Here is an 11,811-nt window from a genome sequence, read left to right on the forward strand (position 1 = left end):
GCCTGTATTCTCATTTCCACACTGGGCATTCCATCTACATTTGGGCCATTACAATGGTGGCCCAGCATGTTTTCTCCCCAATTCAGCTTAGCCTCTTCAGACTCTTCCATTCCTGTCCCTACATATTTTCTTTGAAATGACATATCATGTCTAGTTACTTGGAAGTATTTTAAGGAATCATATACCTAGGGATCTGATGTAGGTATATGAAGAATGCTTCTCAAGATGTTTTAGGTCATTCAGCCAGCAAAAATGCAATTTGCAGGATGACTTGAAGCATTTTGAAAAGTTATTTAATACATATCCAAGTTTCACTGTCACCTGAACAGACCATTACACATAGACATCTTGCTTTTTTTATGGAATAGAGATGTAAATATGATAGCTCATCATCAAAATTTGGTTCTGGAGATGGGTATGAATGGGGGGCTTCAGGTATTCATGGTCTTAGATAGAGTTGCTGCCATGCATGCAGTTCAATGGCAGCCATGGAGTGGGACTCTGTGGGACTTAGCAGCAGGAACAACACACCAGGCCCTCAGATAATGGACTGGCTGAATGTCTACCATCTGGTGTTTGTTTAATACACAGAGAAGGTCAAACGGCCAGCGATCCTTTTCTACTCTCCTGCATTCACTTCTTAGATTGGGGAAATCATTGATTTTACCCCTCTACCGGATGATCTTTGTGTTTTGGAGCTCAGTATGACAATGACAACAACCTTATTGCTTAAAACAGCACTCTGTAGGACTGAAACAACCTGAATTCAGCTCGGGAAGTGAATGCTCAGTGGTGTGTCTCTGCTCTGATTGAGGCCCCCAGACACACATTCACCTCATGTCTTCATACATTCAGGAAGACTTGAATTATTGGACTTTCATTTGCTTTGATATCCCTTGCTTATCCGGGGAGGCCAGCTCCTTTACGACTCGAAATTCATCTATTATATTACCCTTACCAGGCATTCCTTATATTTATTTGTTACAAATCTCTTGGCAAATCTACCTTGCCTTTCCATGACATTTTATAGGACCTTGCGGTTTTGAAAGAGTGAATGGAGGCTCATTGCCTCTTTCAGTTTTATTCATGAGGCGCTCGGTTGCATCATGTACCCAGGCGCGTTTGGCGGTGTCCTCATCGGTGGAAGTTACACATGCTAATGATCTCTTAAGTGCTAGACTGGAGAGTAAACCATGACTAACTGCAGAGCTGAGAGAGAACGGGACACGTGCACAGTCTCATTTGGCAACAAGGCAGGCTTTCCTCTCAAATGTGAGGCAACTAAATACACTTAATTGAGAGTGAGTGGACATAGAGGACAAGGGTGAGGAATACAAGCTGTAACTTGGATTTAGTTGATTACGAAAACAAATTTAAGGACCGTACTCTTTACAGTTGTTAATAAGAGATTTAATTTCATGCTAATGAGCTGGAAATATATTGTTACAACAGGAACTAAACGGAAATAGAAACGTCTTTCACTATGGATTAAATTAATCCTCCTACTACTACACAGAGCATCATTATGTGATGGTTGCGTCAAATCTGAGAGGGTGGGAAAATTGTTTGTTTTAACTCCGTTCAGCCATAGAAGTAACATGCTTGATAGAATGATGATATAAAGATGATTAAGGCATTGGCACCGCACACGAGAAGCCGGTCTGTAATGCCCTAAGCCTCCTCATAGCACAGGCCTCCTCAGGAGGGAAACAATGCAGCTCATTAGGATGGGCAGGGTTTCTCAAAAGTGCACAATGCTTACAACCTCCACAAGCAGGAAACAACTTTGAGCCCAGTCCCAGGAGGTCAGTAGCAAAAGTGGCAAAATCATTTAAATCTCCTTAATGAACTGTTAATAGGTCAGGTGTCTATTTGTGCTAGTCTGAGCCCGCCTCCCCCTTGAGTTCCTGTGTCAGCCGGCTGGATCTTTAGCTAGTCAGGAAGTGAGGGGAAACAGGTCAGAAGGTTACACTTAAAAGCCGTTCCCATGGAAATAAATACTTGTACATTTACACTAAGTGTTTTTGAAAGTGTGGCTGAGAAAATTACAGCGTTACGGATGTTTTTATCTCTTATGCAACAAATGTGAATTGATAGCTAGAAGTACCCTGATGATATATGAAATCCAGCGCATGATTTGCGTCCATATGTTTGGCACTACCAAGGCGCGCATGCTATATACAGCATGTCACAGATCATGGCTGTGTGTTTAGTAATTTGCTTGTTGTGGTCGTACATTATTTTTGTTACTAATTAGCAGGTCAAATCCTCAGTAGCGTAGTGAAATAGCACTTTGAATCGGTTAGTGTTGCGCACTGCAAGACCAGCTTGATCATTTACTAGAGATAGAGGCCACTGTTATGCTGATTTTTTTCACAAGAAAAGTTCCAAGTCTTTAGCCGGCATTAACTTATATGGGTTTTAATTATAGTATTGTGTGAAATTCAAATGAAGCCTTTGGGGGATTTCATTATTTAATCAAGGAAATTCTGTCTAGAATCTTTGGACTGTTTTCCTTTTTCTGCTTTTTCACATTCGCTAACATTGAGCTAATGAAAATCTTACTGCTGGATTTTGTGTCATGGGATCTAGCACATATTTCCCAAATGCACTGATTTCATAAATATAGTTTACCGAGGTGGATTCACATTCATGTTTTATTGGTTAGGTAAATGAAATGCAAGGTAAATGCCTATAAACGTATTACACAGTATAGCAAGTGTCTTTATCATGGCTCAGAACACATTAATTGAGATTTATCCGTGTTCGTTTTTAACAAGTGATTTTCAATATTCTAATGGGCAAACAAAAATTAAGATATCAGCCGAAGAGGTTTTCAAGCTCTGGTTCAATTAATTATTCAAAGATTTTAACATTTTTACAATACACCAGAAGAAACCATTAGCCCTTTTTAAGTATTTTTTAATTTCAATTTGCACTGCGGAAACATTTTGATGAATTTGATGAGGGCTGGGGATTTAATGTTGTCCCACTGGGAGGAATTATTTGATTTCTAAAAAGACACATCATAATGGAAAATGTGGAATGAAGGAGATTGCAATAGATTGCTGTAATTCAGACTCTTTGGCAACGTCTTAAATCGTTGCTAGCTCCAATCCCAACCTTCAAAGAAACGCTTGACTACAGTGAGAACCACTGTACCACTTTTCACCACAGGTAGCGATATAATGCAGCCAATGATTAATTTTAATTAAACACATTTTGGAAAATGATATTGAATGTTTGAACCCCTGGTGCTTTAATTACTTTATTGCCTCTCAGCTCTAACTCTGAAATGCTTTGGCTGGATGACATACTGGAATATATCCTAAAAAAAAAACTCACAGCTGGCATGCAGAGAGCTTCTTCTGATTTCTATAGTGCATTTGCTATAAGGGTGATACAATCCAAGTATGTTGAAAATTAATACCACTAAGAATGCTAATTTGCTCGCAGCCTAAGAGCTGTTTTAAATTAGCTGTGAAATTAAAGAGAACATCTAACCCGTACTGTTGACATACAGCTGCTGTTATTCGTTTTATTGTCAAATAATTGCAAACGGTGACGTAAGCAGGCTTTTTGACCTCAGAAGGTCCCCAAGTTTGTCATATATCTCTGTTTCTGTTAGATGGCTGGAGAAAGTAAAACATCCTCGAGACACTTGGGTTAAGGCTCACCTTAAGTGTGGTTAAGGAGGGACAGAGAGGCCAGAGCCCCGAGTTTGGTCCTCATGAGCTCTAATGACCTGACAAAAGTCAGGATTATTAGACGTGCGGAGAGACAAATAGCATCTACAAAGCGTTTGGCCTTAAGCCTCTTGAAGATCCAAGACAATTCCAACAAGCCCTTTACCCATCCTTTGTCTATGGGCAGAGAAGTTGAAACACTTCAATGGGAGGATTACCCCCACTTGAGCTGTTCTGAGAGAGATGAATTGATAAGTTCCTGTTGGGGTTAAACCAGGTGAGAGCAGCTATGCAGACACGTTTTGTAAGCAGTTCTAGGATGGTCAAAGAGGAAGTCACCACGGGGGAGCTGTTTGTAGTGTTTAACTCAGACGTATGTCATCTAACGACATTTAAAGACATCATCTTTGGAATCAGTAAGCTCAATTAGTACTTTTTATTTAAGATCAAAACTGATTTTGCATTGATTTAGCTTTTGATTAGAAGGTTTTTAGAAAAGAATATTTTTTTTTCCTTTTTAATAAGTCACAAATATTTGTAGCTGGTGGTAGCATACATATTCTGTAAGCCTGTGTGTTTTCCTGTTGCGCACTGATACACTGGTGTGTATCAAAAGAGATTTCCGTAAACTAAGCCGTGCTGGTCTGAAAAGGCCAGGGGCAATGGAACCAGCAGCTGATAAGATCTTCATACTTGGCTAGCGCTGGAGAGGCAGTGAAGAGTTAGACAGGGAAGGCAATACATCAAATCTGCTCCATGGCTACCGTTAAGAAAGGAGTATAAATAGACAGGTTCTCATGGTGCCTCTTGAAGTCTTGAAGCCCAATTAGACCAGCTTGCTCTTAATACCTTAGATGCCATTTACTTTTTTAAAATTCAGACATTTAAGGTTTGAGCTCCAGTTACATTATGTTTTGTTTGCATTATTATATTTTGCTATGGGCCAACAATGTAAAAATGTAAATATTTAGGTTTTACATAATGAGATAATAATAAAAAAAATACACACACAGACACATATAGTAATAGTATATGTGTGTGTGTATGTATATGTATGTGTGTGTGTAATATGTAATTTTAATTATATTGTATTGAAATTGTATTATGATTTTTATTTTATTTTGGCTGTATCACATGCTATATTTAACCATTAAATTGCTTTTTTTTGTGACAAATTCCTTTTGTCATTTAATGGTAAAAGAAAGAAACTTGTTGAACAGTTACAGATCAGTTAATATATAATACACTATACTGTAATATACATTTTCATTATTAATGGATATTTTTATCAGTTTTAATATAATGTGATACAAAAATCAACATTGATTTTTACAATGTATCCATATACAAGAATGTATATGGATACATTCATTATGTGTCAGCTATGCATAAAAATACCTTTTTAAATGTCTTGGTAAAATTGTTTTAAGCTCAAGCTAATATAGAATAACTATTGTGTTAGCATTTCTACCCTTCAACAGCAAAAAGCACAGACAGATTAAATGTATTGATCGGCTTAAATAGCCCTGTCTTTAATAAATACTACATTATGACGGTGAGGCTCTGTCGGCGTGTTGGCTGATGAAGGCATGCCTCTCGAAGTCGGCAATCAGAGGAAGTTTGGGGGAAAGATAATCTTTCGCTCCTAGCATCCTCAGAGACGCAGGCCAAGCAATCAGGGGATAGCGGTGATTGCTTGGGTTGCACTTGTGAAATCACAGCCTGCATTGGTCCCAGACCTGAAGGAGATGCTAAAATCGACCTCTTCTAAGTTTCTCTTTTCAAGTAAATACTGATTGGGGCCTCCATAAACCAGCTAGCACCTTCCTCTCTTCAGACATCTGGGGGATTCTCACATACAATCTGTCATAAACCACAATAGGAGTAATTTATTGTACTTGAAATACAAATGTATGGTGACTGATGATGTGGCTTTCCATAGTTCGGCCGAGCATGAGGAGGAAAATACAAATACATGAGGCTTTTTTTTTTTTTCTCTCTCTCTGATAGAAGATGTATTGGAGCATAAATTAAATATAAATTCTTCATTTTTTTACACCATTGGTTAAATGTGAAAAAAAGGGGAAAAACATGTAAAGCATGTTCCATGTGTAGGTGGGAAACTGGCAAGTAGACAAGAAGAAAAGCAAGGACCTGCTCCAAGATGGGTTGCGTTAAGATTTCACACATGCAGAAAAAGCCAATAAACAAATAGCCATCCCTTGATGGCCTGAAATCAGATGCTAAATGAAGTCACTTGGGATGGAGCCGACAAATGTAGCCAAGGCTCAGAGAGCATCTCAGACTCTGTTGTTTTCTTCTGACCCGACCCCCTAAAAAGCCTTTCCCTGTTTCATACTTCTATGATTGAATTCAGTAGGATCATGTATCCCAAAGAAAAGGCAATTAGTAGATGACACTGAAATGGCAAAGGAAACAAGCTTTAAACACGGCAGAAGACAGCTGTCCAGATATTACCAGTCGCCGGAGCAAACTGCACCCGATTAAAGTTTAATGCGGCTTTTAAGCGAGGATTTTGCTTATCAGTGCTATGGGGTCTGAGGGAAAATATTGTTATTGATTCCATCATTTTAGACGTAACCGATCCTTTAAGTAATTTCTCCGGGTTCCTGTGTGTCAGTTTTTAAGTGTCTGCTTGGGTTGGATCACTGAGGCCCGAGTTCATTTAGAATTCAGAGCTTAATGCACAAAGTGTTCCCAATACGATTTCAGTCACATCTGTTGGGAGGACGAGACATTTATTCCATCGGAGACCCGACGACGACAACATTGTCTACGGTTCAAGTTGGGGCAGCTGAATTATGAAAATGAAGTGCTGTTCAGAGGCATCTTAATTGATGGGAGATTCCAAGGGAGAACATCTTTAATTATTGATCCACCACTATCTTAAAAGTAGAGAGCTACTGATAGTATGATACTGATACTTATTATGAACATGTAAAAATAAGAACTTATAAACAAACAAAACAGAACAATATTCATTATTGTACTTGTCCTAAAAGGGGTAGGAAGAAGCATAAACTTATTTAGTCCAACTCCTTCTCCACTCCTCACTAATAATCATCGTTAATTATGTCATCTCTATCCAATTATTTCCAATTTCCAATTATTTACTACATATTTATGTTTTTCCCCATACAACAAAAAAAAAGAAACATGCGTAAAACAAATAAATAATCTATATGAACACTGTCAAATGTAAAATGCTTTTTGTACATTCTTGAACCTTGCCTGAGCACTAAACTTTCTTTTAAATTTAAAATACACTCTCTCCTGAAATCTTTTTTCAAAAATTATATTTACATCAATTCATTATGGTACTTTTGATTAGATACATTTTTGTTTTTCACTCAGCCAATTCTTTTGGTTTGAAATTGTGCCATCATTTTATTATTATTATTATTATTATTATTATTATTATTATTATTATTATCAGTGTAATTATTGTCATGCTTGGCTGTTTTGTTTTGTTATTTTTGGTAAATACACTATTCAAACTAAACTAAACTAAAAATCTTCAGCTAGAACATATTAATCTGATATGAATAAATGCTGTTCATTTTTTTGTTTTTAATATTCAAAGAACCCTGCTGAAATGTATCACTGTTTCCTAAATATATAAGGTAGCACAACACACACACACATATTCTAGACTGATAATAATAAGACATGTTTCTTGAGCAGCAAATCAGCACTTCAGAATGATTTATGGAGGATGCTGTGACACTATATTACAATAGAAAAGTGTTATTTTAAATTGTAAGATTTCACAATATTAAAGTTTACACTGTATTTTTTTTAATCAAATAATGGTCATTTTGTTGAGTATAATTCTTACTAACCCCAGACGTCAGTATCAATTATAATGTTAGTTATTAGTATTATGGAAAAGGATTGTATGTGTTTGACCTTAAAAAACATATAGCATTTATTAATATTTCAACAGTATTAAACATCAACATACCCAAATATCTATTTAAGGTGAACTTGATGTAAAAAAAAAAAAAAAAAAAGTGTTAATTAAAGAAAAGCTGGTATAAACTTGCAGATTAAAATTCAGCTTTGAAATGGAGCGAGAGAGGCTCGGCAACAAAGTTTGGCTCATTGTGCAGGTCCCTCCACTCCATGAACAGACTGCAGCGATATACAATAGCCCCGCTCAGGAATGGAGGTGTGGGCTAATTTGTCCATCTCCTGCAGTAACCCTCCACTGCTGTAAGAGAAGAAAGACCACATTCAGACCTCAACTGGATTAGACAGGCCAAAAAGAGCAGGATGTTGAAAGAATGGGAAGCTTTTGTTACATTCCCTTTCAGATCATATAAGATTTTGATTAAAGAACAGTGGTTTTAATGCATATTGGTCGATTCAAATTCAATCTGAACTTTTTAGACATTAACGTACAAACCGACAACAGTAACCCGAGCTTAAGTAGTACATCTTTGGCACATTAAGGGTTCTTCAAGAAAGGAAACCAAAGACAGAAAATATAGGTTCAGGTTTCAGGCTTTAGCCAGTGTGAAAATATTGTCAATTCGATCAAAAATTTATAATGCAACTTTCCAGGTCTTAAATTTCCTTCGGCTGCACTTGAAATGGGCACTTGTTTCCCCATTATGGCTTTTTTAATCTACTTACGTCCGACTTGTCTTGCTTAAAGATCACTCCACCGTATTGGATGTTCAGTATCTAAGGTATGTGTTCCTCTGCCGGGCCTGATGAAATAACACAACAGTTTACATATTTCTAAACCCGATCTGCAGACCGATTGAAAAATCCATACCGACAATCAAATTTCCCTGAAAATATATACATACAAGTCTGCTTTGAGGTGACTGAAATGAGCAAATTTGGTTTCAGGAGACAGGAAGAGAGTCGGGCCTAAGGAGCACGGATCAGGCGGTAAATGGCTACTCATCGCGACCAGGAACGAAACTCATCCATCCCAAGAGACCCTTAGAGAAGGGTGAGAGAGGCAAGCGGTGAGGAAGGAAGAATATGCGCTGCTCTCTCTTCCTTGCAGCTGGTATGAATTATTCAGCTAGGGGGTGGGATCGCCTTACATTAGCCATCTTGTTTCTTGTGCCTTTAATGACAGTTGTTGTAAACATACATAGACAAACAACGGTTCCGCTCCTACACAACTCTCTCTCTCTCGTCTGACTGTGAGAAATATCTCAATTCCATCAATCGCACATTTGTTGTTTTTCCCCACTCCCAAGAGATCATTGAAGAATATCTGGTGCTTATTCTCCGTGTTGCCCTTTAATGTGCCTGTGTGTGTTTTTGAAAGTCAGAGGGAAGGGGGGGTGTTCGAACCGAGCTGTCATCACCACCATTTTCCATCAGGCATAAAATCAGGGTGCCGAATGACATGTAAGTGTTTGTGTGTCCCCCTGCTTGAATTTGCAAGGTCAAGGGGAGACATTTGGCCCCTGCTAAGAACTAAAGCCCCCGGTATTCAAAACATTTACCCATTCATGTTTAAGAGATGGCCTGCTTAAATAAATGATGACTGTTTACATTAAGGCTTAAGTGTCTACCTTTTCACATGGAGGAACAACAATTCGGTCTCGTGTGAATTCTTGCAGCCTTAAGAGTTTTGGATATTTGCGAGAAGAGTTACAGTAGGCCGCTGTAAAACCGTATCGCTGGCCTTCGAGGCCTTTCAGAGTGATATTGCAGAGGGGCGACGTATGTTTTCCTTCCTATCTACACCTTTGGTTTCCCCTATGCTTGAATTGTTAATGCTTATTTCAAGATCAAGAGACGATACAGGATATTTGAGAAGCCCGAGATATTCATCTTGTCTATTGCACACTTCAACAGTGCTGACTGCTGGACTGAATGCTCATCACGAACAAATCAGGATCCCTGATGTTTCATGCTGGCAACATAAAATGATACTATTTATCTCTTCCTATATGTTTCTCTCAGCGCCACGACCTAGCGTGCAGAAGAAACATCCAGGCATTCGGTCTGCGGCCACTTGAGGTGGGTTGTCTGTCAACGGCCAGACTTTAGAATAAGCACACTGAGAGCTGCTTTGTCCCGATCTGCCCTTCGCACTCAAGCAGACCAGAGGAATGTCAGGTCTCTGAGGTGAGATTGCGTGGATAGCTGCGGCTGATCACTTGAGGAAGTCCCACGTGTTAAAGTGAGCCTCGGAGGCAGCCCGAGGCAGCTTAGGTGAATCGCCATATTGATACACGATGAAAACCAGGGGCCCGGCAATCCCGTCTTAATCCTATAATGCAACGCTGCGCCGTGGATTTGGTTATCGGCTGGTTCTCCAGTGTCACCCGCAGAGGCGTATCTGTGTGACCTGACATGGTGACCACGATCGCTGACTCGCCTATTCAACTTGACTCAAGTTGATTCGCTCGCTTGGATCTAGTTTCCCTTTCTCCCTCCCGCTCTCCCTTTTCCCTCTCCCTCTTCCTCCTCTCTCTCTCTCTCTCTCTCTCTCTCTCTCTCTCTCTCCTGTTTCTATCTGAGATCAGACAGCAATGTTACTACACCACATCTTGATTTGTTTGTGTTGTGCGTTTCAGGAACCGCTGAGGAAATGGAAACAGAGAGCCTGAAATTATCTTGCATTATTCAAATGCTTTGCCAACTAGCATGAGCTATTTTATCTCTATTTACTCCGTGACCCGAGATCAGAAGCTAAGTGGCATATGTATGTCCATTAGCTGCAGGATTGAAGCTCCCTCTCACCCACCGCCCTGTTTTCATAATTAGCCCTTCCCTGCTAAATGTCAGAGTCTGCTGCCGCACATCCATCCGACGGGCCTTGGCAGCATACGCTAACTCCTAAACAACACTGATATGGCTAAGTGTTTCAGGAAGCGAGGCCTCGGTTCCAAGGGGTTACGTAATGGAGCCGGCTCCTTCATTAAAGGCTTCCTGCTCGCCGTTGAGTGTGCCTCGGGTCCCTTGGCTCCTTGCATTGCCATTCATGCTGCCCACATGCAAACAAATATTAATTTTACCCCAGCACAAACAATAACAAAAGCAGATGTCAGTCAAACACTCTTGAGTGTGGCGGTGACCTGCCGTCTTAGGCAGGATTGGCTGGGCGGGACTTCGGTGGCCAGCTCTGCAGAGGCTTGGTTATGTGGAAAAAGGCGGTAGGCGGACTCTGGGCCTCGTTGTGCTGTGTCCCGTCTCCACCATTAGATGGAGTGCTTGCTGTCAGTGGAAATGAGTCTGTTTTGTGCTCACATCTCACGTCAACTCCATGCAGGCAGGAAAACTGATTAGATAATTAGTATCACCATTGATTATGATCTTATTATTCAAATGATAATGCACAGATACAATCATTAGTTGATATGTGCGCTGTAAATGGTTATTTATAAGCATGATGCAAATACAGAAAACAATTGATTTTTCAGTTTTCTTTCTTTATTAGTACTTAGATTTTAAATATCTTGTAAGCACTTCTGTGTAGTGTTGATTTTGCATTAATATATAATAGACATTCCCTTTATTCATGTACAAGTAAAGAACACAAGAGATATTGCGTACGAATTAGAAGCTTTAAAATACATTCTCAGGAAAAAAGCCTAAGGTATAAATGCCTCAGAGCCTAATTTGTACCTTATTTGACCATACATGATGCATATTAAAGTGACCATATTAGAGCCTTTTGAAAGCTTGGACAGATTGGTGACTTTTTATTCTGTACGTATATAGCATTCATAAGGTTAAAAATTAACATGCAGTACAGTAGACTACTAATGTAGCTTGAATTGTGGTTTTGAGTGTCATTACAAGACACTGTCGTGCAGATTAGCTAAATTTGGGGTCAATAAGATTTTGTTTCAGAAATGTTTTAGAGAGAAGTGTGTTGTGGTCACCAAGGCTGCATTTATCTGATACAAATTCCATTATGTAGTTTATTATAACAGTTAAAAATAACAATTATTTTGTTTTATTATTTTCTATTTTAGTGCACTTAAGTCATTTATTTTTGTCACTCGAGTTCTGTCAAAAATCTTTCTAATATGCTAATTTGATGCGCAGGAAACAATTGTAGTTAAACAGTTGTGATGCTAAATGTTTTCATCAAAACTTGTCATTTAATCCATTTATTTAA

The sequence above is a fragment of the Puntigrus tetrazona genome, chromosome 17, assembly GCF_018831695.1.
Source record: "Puntigrus tetrazona isolate hp1 chromosome 17, ASM1883169v1, whole genome shotgun sequence".
Taxonomy (NCBI): Eukaryota; Metazoa; Chordata; class Actinopteri; order Cypriniformes; family Cyprinidae; genus Puntigrus; species Puntigrus tetrazona.